The sequence below is a fragment of the Cetorhinus maximus genome, chromosome 10, assembly GCF_964194155.1.
Source record: "Cetorhinus maximus chromosome 10, sCetMax3.hap1.1, whole genome shotgun sequence".
NCBI lineage: Eukaryota > Metazoa > Chordata > Chondrichthyes > Lamniformes > Cetorhinidae > Cetorhinus > Cetorhinus maximus.
In genome coordinates, this window is record NC_135888.1 from 105100705 (window position 1) to 105108943 (window position 8239).

Sequence of the window (8239 nt, forward strand, 5' to 3'; positions counted from 1 at the left end):
TGATTTATAAACTTAATTTGCAATGTTTATTTTGTGGTGGCTTGTATTTTGCATTGTGACCAAGCAGATGATATATTCATCAATAACAGAGGGAAGATCAGGACTGTTGCTGAGTTGAGGCTGTGGTTACTTGTACCACACTGGAATTAGTTATTCAGGGACAGCCTGGGAAAAATGGGGCTGTGAAGGTTAACACCTCCCTTCCTCTTCCTTCTCCTCAACTGCTCACCATATAACTGGTGGCAAAGCTGTCCCCTCATGAAGGCAAAATTGTGTAGCATGCAGCAGGCCAAATCCCGAGACCCACTCACCTGAGTGCTGCAGGGCTCCTTGAGAGTGGCCCAGGTAGCGGAGAGCATCTCTTCAGCACGTCAATGACCTGCTCCAGCAAATGTCATGTGACAGCTTGGCTGCATTCTATGCATGCTACACACATGTATGTGGGCTGCAAACCAGGGATCTAAGTGGGATAGGTGGTGGCTTAGTGGTATTGTCACTGGACTAGCAATCTAGCAACCTAGTGTTCAAATCCCGCCATGACAGATGGTGAAATTTGAATTCAATGCAAAAAAACCCCACAAAATTGCCAATTGTTGTAAAAACCCATCTGGTTCACTAATGTCCTTTACAGAAGGAAATCTGCTGCCCTTACCTGATCTGGCCTACATGTGACTCCAGATCCACAGCAATGTGGCCTTCTGTGCTGGCCTAGCAAGCCACTCAGTGCTCAAGGGCCAGTTAGGGATGGGGAATAAATGCTGGCTCAGCCACTGATGCCCCATCCCGTGAACAAATAGAAAAAAAGTCATGTTGTCAGTGGATAGCCTGTTGCCCAGTAGCAATCCTTGCTTTGCCCTGGTGGCTCAAATGCAGCTGATACTGTGGATTTCTGCAGAATGAAGACATTGTGATGGTTGCCAGCATACTGGGCATTGATCTACATGAGTCTCTGCCTATGGTCAGACTCTGAGGAAGCGCAGTTCTTTTCAGTTCTGATACATGGCCGCATTGACAAGTGGTCCATGCTAAGCAATGTGAATGTAGACAATGACAGCCTGCAATTGTAGCAGACCATCATGCTCGTTCTGCCTGCTTCTTTGGCAAGAGAAAATGAAATGTAGCTCTCATTGAATAGAGAGACCTTCCTTAATTGATAGTGGACAACAAACTCTGAGATATTGCTAATATCCCCAGAGTCTGATGCAAAAAATTCATCACCATATTCTCCTTCCCAGCCACTGGTAATGCAGTCCTTGCCCTGCTCTGAGGTTGCAGTTAAGGCTGCAACAGGTAACAGATTTTAGTGATGAAATTCTGATTGAAACACCAATTTCTCTCACATTGTTGCTCGCTGAGGTTCAGACAGGAGAATTGCTCCCTGAGTTCACTGGGCAGATATGACCTCCTGCTGAGAGCACGCCTCTCCATCGCCTTCCTCCCTCTTCTAGCAGTTAGTCCTGCTCTGGCTGACCTCTGTTCATTCTTCCAGTCATGCTGTAATCCTAGGGGAAAGCCTACTAATGCACCTATGTCTGTCAGCCACTGGTTTATGCTAATACCTTGAATTCGGAAAAAGGTCCTTTAGCACTTGCCTCACACAGTTCCTGTAGCCTTTTGCAAGTTGAAACAACTATGGAAAGCATCAAACACTTGTAGGATCAAAGCAACAGCCAGTAGAAATCAACCAGTAACTAACTTGTACGTAGTTACTGGTAAGTAGTAGTGGAGGTTCTTTGTGTGTTCAGATAAGTGACTTTAAGAGGAGGCATCTGAGGGGGCATTGGGCTTCAAAATGCTGGTGTCAAATCACATTGCATGATGATTGAGGGCATGACCTGTCTGCTCTGCAGCCTTCAGCAGTGTTCCAGAGATTGATGCTGGAAAGATTTGCTAATGGAGTGTTCTGGAGATTGATTCTGGAGAGATTTACAGAGTGGGGTGTTGCGGAGAGTGATTCTGAAGAGATTTATTGAGTGGACTGTTCCAGAGATTGCAGCTGGGGTGATTTACTTGGGTGGCCAAGTAGGCGAGACTTCCACCCCTGAGGTCTTGATTCCAGGGAATGCTCTGCTACTGCCTGATTGACGTGTGGTTTGGTGAGTCTTCTGGAAAAGAGGCAGCACAGGTCTCTCGCTGACAGGTCAGATCCCTGGCGCCTCAACAAGATTCTGCCCATTAACTCTGTTTCTCCCTCCACAGATGCTGCCAGACTTACTGAGTATTTCCAGTACTTCTTGTTTTGATTTCAGATTTCCAGTATCTGCTTTTGTATTAGTTAATTCTGCTCTTGCTGGTTTGAAGCTCCAAGGAAACTAGGGAGCATAGATCATCTTTCGCTTTAGAAATTTTAACAATAAGAGGAAGAAGCTCAAGGTAGTCTCCCTTAGCCGACAAGAAGCAAATACTGAACATTGTGCCAACAGGAAAATCTAAACCACTAACATTACTTCAATGTTATTTTCCTGTCCCTGTTATCCCTATTGTGCTGTTATACCTCAGTTTGAGTAGATCGGAATATTTCTTTGAAGTCCTGTATAAAAGGAAAATAAATGCTGCTTTCTATTGCCCTTTGATTAAACAGAAACTACAACTGATCCTACAATGTTGCTTGAAAACAGGTTGGCAGAAATTATCAGCGTTTGTGCTAACAGAATGCTGGTCAAACTAATTTTTGAGGAAAGTGGTCAGTTGATGACCACACATGAACTGCACTTGGACTCTGTCGAATGACTGTACCTACAGTGCTAACAACTACCAGCTCACCAGTGAATTGGTGAATAGACAAATCTTCAAAACCATTTTTTTCCATAAAATGTACTTAAAGTTGGCCTTTATTTTAAAACCCCTTTTGGAAAAGCTCCACATGGCAATTCAGATTCTTCCTGCTGTGAGCTTCCAAGTGGAGAATCTTGTAGTACATCGACATGACACCAGGTGGCACTAAAATTCCATCATTGCCAAAGCAATAAAAGCAAAATACTACAGAATCTACAGACATCCATAAATAAATGAATTATCATCAATAACAAAAAATCCCATAGATTCACACATTATACATGTTGTAATTCAAAGAGGGAAGGTAGAAAAACCTAGTTATTAAATTTGGATTGACTGGTATATCACATGAAAATCAATGTGAGGTGCAAATCATATAATTTATTCACCAGGGCCTCCCAATCATATGCAATTATCAAAATAATACGCTTTTTTGTTTTTCTTTCACAAAAACATTATTCACAATTGCAAGATTGCAAAGCAATCAAAATGTAACTCCATATCTATATCACTAAATCTCTTCATCTGCACGTTCGTGATGTTGTGTGATTTTTACGGTCCACTGATGTTACTCATTATTCATGCTAACTCATGGCACAGCAGCACTGATCAAATCCTAATACTGATTAATGCTAAATATATACCACTACTGAACAGTCAGGTCACTGGGGGTAAGATCAATGGGGTTGAATTACGAGGTGGTCTCCTACTCGCCCAATGTAACTTTGCTGGAAGAGTTGTGGAAATCCCACAAAGATGAAGTATAAACACCATGGGCTGGATTTTCAAACAGGAGTTGGGAACATGATGGCCGGATCATGTCCAGGTCCTGACCTCGCAACAGAGTCAGAAACAGTAATGCGATTTTTAAAGGCAAGGTTCCTAATTGGTCTAGGGATGATCTCAGAGCCAAATTAAGGGTGGCAGATGTGGGGAGGAGGCAGGGACTAGCTCTGGAGGGCTGTTTTAAAAGGCTTACAGCAGCCATCATTGGGCTTGACATTGCTTGGATGAATGGAGCAGGCAGGAGAACATAAAGTCAGCAGCCCCGTGATCCAAACAAATGCCCAAAACCACTCCTCAAGAACTCAAGCTGCCCTGCTCAAACAATGGCAACTTTGCCCCACCAGAAGAGAGCACCTCAATTTGACTATCCTTTTTCAGACAAGAGTTTTCATCAGCACCCACACCACTGATGAAAAGAAAATGGGATTCATATTGCTGTCGAAATGAGACTGAAGGAATGAATAAAAACAAAAACAGAATTATCTGGAAAAACTCAGCAGGTCTGGCAGCATCGGTGGAGAAGAAAAGAGTCGACGTTTCGGGTCCACACGACCCTTCAACAGAACTGAACACAACAGTTCTGTTGAAGGGTCGTGTGGACCCGAAACGTCGACTCTTATCTTCTCCACCGATGCTGCCAGACCTGCTGAGTTTTTCCAGGTAATTCTGTTTTTGTTTTGGATTTCCAGCATCCGCAGTAGTTTTTTGTTTTTATCTGAAGGAATGAATGTCAGGTCCAGGTTGAAACAATTAGAATGAGAGCCAGACAAAGAGACAGTTATAGAGAGAGAGACACCATTTAAGAATTGTTTTGTCTGTGAGCAACAACATGGCAGGTCAATACAATCCATAATGGTTTCCCACTGTGCTCCCAACCTGTCCCAGGCCCATTGTAAACTTTGAAAATTTGATTCTGTCCCTCTCCAGCCTGTTAACAAGCTCATCAATGAGCTTAATGGCAAGTTAATTGGAGGCGTGCGGGCTGATCGCTTCCCACTCACCCCCCCCAACCCCCCCTTTAAAAATTCCAGGAGGCGTCAGAAAACTGACGAGCAATCCGCGTGCAATATTTTCAGAGCACACCCACACCTGACCTTGCCCCCAGGGGCAATTGAAAATCTGTTCTCATACTCCTGGAATTTCTAAAGCTCTTCTGCTGAAGTTACAGCAGTAGAGGAGGGCAGTGCCTGTGGGAATTCACCCTCTGTATGCTTTTGGCTGCCATGATAGTTCTGTGTTGCCCCTCAACCCTCTGCTCTGAGTTTTTTACCTACTTTTCCAATCCTCTTAAACTCTCCCTGGATGCCAAATTTGGAGTCAGATATGCAGAAGTGAGGAGACATGGAACACTCAGAGACTCATATGAATGGAGGGAGTAAGGAAAATATTCATAGTCAAACATAGAGAGAGAGAGAGAGACAACAAAAAGAAAATGGGATTCATATTACTGTCGCAATGAGACTTAAGGAATGAATGTCAAATCGAGATTGAAACAATTAGAATGAGAGACAGACAAAGAGACAGTTATAGAGAGAGAGAGACACCATTTAAGAATTGTTTTGTCTGTGAGCAACAACATGACAGGTCAACTATTTTTGTTGAAAATAATTAAATTGTACACTGTAAGAGTTTTTAGGGTGTGGGTAGACCATTAGGCTCAATATGCCAAAACTGAAGAGCAAATCAAAATAGTTTAAATTTGAATCAAAATACTATCCAAAATTCTGACACAGAAGAACTTCAGAATTTTTACTGAACCCTTTGTCAGAAGATTAGCAACACTTCTAGTCTTGCGTAGCTCCCCATTTTCTGTTGCTGAGCAATACAGTCCAAGCCACCAGCTTTCTGAGTGGGTGATGATAAAAGATATGGAGTCCCTTCCCATCCGACATTCCTCCCTCAGTGTGGACACGTAGTTGGATTTTCCTCAACCCAAAGCCCAACTCCCCAATCCACCACCGTCCAGATCCCCCTCACACCCCATCGTAGCAGTGAAGGTGATTGAGTGATGACTGGAATGGTACCTGAACATTTCCCATGCCTCGCTGTCAACTTTGAATGTCTCGCCACATTAACAGGACAAATTATAAACCTGGAAATTGTGCAGCACTTTAAGACAGAGAACATTTTCAAATTGAAAGTTAATTTTCATTTCAAATTTAAGCTTACTGTTTTTTTTTAATGTATTTGTTTTTTGCTGATTTTTGTTCACATCCTGGTTTCACCTTTTGCTTCTTGTACTCTATATTAGGTCATTTCAAGTATCAGTTATCTAAAACTCCCTCTTAAGTGTCACAAAAGTTTACCTCTGCTCCAAACACAGTACAACATCCTCTACTTCACTGGGGTGACATTTCCATTTTCAGTGAAATTGGAAGTTTAACTTTGTTCTGAATTATTGATAACTTTTTGCTGTGGACTGAGACTCACTCAGATCAAAGCTGTACTAAAATTATTTTTCTTGGTGGAGCATTGGTGTTTTGTTTTATTCATTCCTGGGATGTGGGTGTCGCTGGCCAGGCCAGCATTTATTGACCATCCCTAATTGCCCTTGAGAAGGTGGTGGTGAGCTGCCTTCTTGAACCGGCACAGTCCCTGTAGTATAGGTACACCCAGAGAAGCGTTAGGAAGGGAGTTCCAGGATTTTGACCCAGCGACAGTGAAGGATTAGCGAGGCGATATAGTTCCAAGTCAAGATGGTTTGTGGCTTGGAGAGGAAGTTGCAGGTATCCCCACGCATCTGCTGCCCTTGTTCTTCTGGGTGGTTTGGAAGGTGCTGTCAAAGGAGCCTCAGAGAGTTGCTGCAGTGCATCTTGTAGATGGCACACTCTGCTGCTATGGCATGCCTGTTGTGGGGGGAGTGAATGTTTAAGGTTAATGTTCAAGTTAACATAAAAAATAAATAATCTGGGATTTGGCAGGTGTTGTTGTTGAATCATTTACACTCTGAAGTACTTTTTACATCATGTATCTATGATTACTGAAATCATTTCTTCTTAAAATAAAGTTCGATCTTCCTTATTTACACGAGTTGCACTGTAGTATACATTTAGGAATGATTGGGGTGATTTTCATCTCACTACTACCCAATTTGCAGGATGAAAATCAAAAGGAAAATACTTAACTTGCCAATTTTGAGCGGACCTTGATTTTTGCAGTCAACATTCTCTCTGGTGAAAGTGGAGGCCTAATTAGAGCATTCAATATTATTTGAACTCCCTAAGGCCATTTTTATGTCAGTCAGCACTCCCACCACAGCTCATGGATGGTACAGTTCGGGAAACGGCCATTATTTTTAGGAATTCCTAGCTGCAATCTGGGAAATCCCTGGGAGCTAGCACTCATTTGTTGTGGGAGTTGTTTTGAACCTTAAAGGGCTTCCATAGGTTCATCTGCTTGCTGCTGTGCATGCTGCCACTAAATCTGCTATTTTGTTTATCCAGTCCGCTCCTGCCGTGCCCCCAGGCTCCCACCCAGCCTGGCTGATTTAAGATTTGATCCATCCCCTTTGAGCTGTTCTATAGGCACATGAAAAACAATTATCTCACTGGATTCCTCACCAACCCCCCCCCACCCCGCCCCAAATAATGAGCTCCCTATATGCAGCTCAATTCATGCTGGTCGCTCACCTATTCAACTTAAATGAAGCTGACCGCCAACATCAGCTTGGCCTCCCGCTGTCACAGGGTGACCACAGTGGATTCCCTTCCCGATCTGCGCTGCCCATCAAAATCACCCCCAATAATTTTTAGACAAAGGAATTGTCCTTTAGGAACTCAGCATTTGCTATGAAGACATGAGCTTCTGTTAAATTGTGTACACCCGATTCAGGATTCGGGTAAAACCACCTTCAATTTAAATGAGGAATTCTTAAATAAACAAACTTTAAATGTTTTTGGGGTATTGTTACATCTTATGAGATCCATTGAAATTTAAAATCCTTGAGTTTTGGTTAGGTTTTATTAGTTAGAGATAAATTAATCCTCATCCAACAAAATCTTCATCAATAGTCGCTTGGTAATACAAAACTTGAGTTTTGCTGAAAAAAAAGGAAATGCTTTCGAGGCTTTTCATCTTGCACTCGTCAGGACAAATTTGCAAGAATACCAAATCTCAAAGGGAATAACAATTTATACTGCATGGGAAAGGGGTGCTGATTGGCTGGCAAGTGGTGTTTGATTAGTAAAGGCATTGCCATGGAGAATGCACTAAGGAACAGTTAACTGTTAAGGGAAGTCTGCCATTGATGGATGGAATAGATGATTGCAAACTGGTTTCACGACACTGCAAAACCAATTTTTGGCCTTCTCGCCATATTGTCCACTCACGCCGCTGAACACACCCGACGTCAGCGAGCACGGAAAAATGCGCCCATACTGTCGAAGCTTTTCATCTTGCACTCATCAGGACAGATTCACAAGAATATCAAATCACTCGCCAACATTTTATTGGTTTCCACTAGAAACATATCTTCAATGGAATGACTCCTAACCTCCTGCCGCTTGTATATTTCTGATACGTAGATGATGTGTTTACTATATTTGAATCCGCAGCTGGATGAAAGAATTTTCTTACACACCTTAATGGGCTCACACTCACTTTTGGAATTGAGCAGTCAAATGAGCTCCCTTTCCTCATTGCGCTAATTGAGAAATCTGCCAATGTGTTCTCTACTACT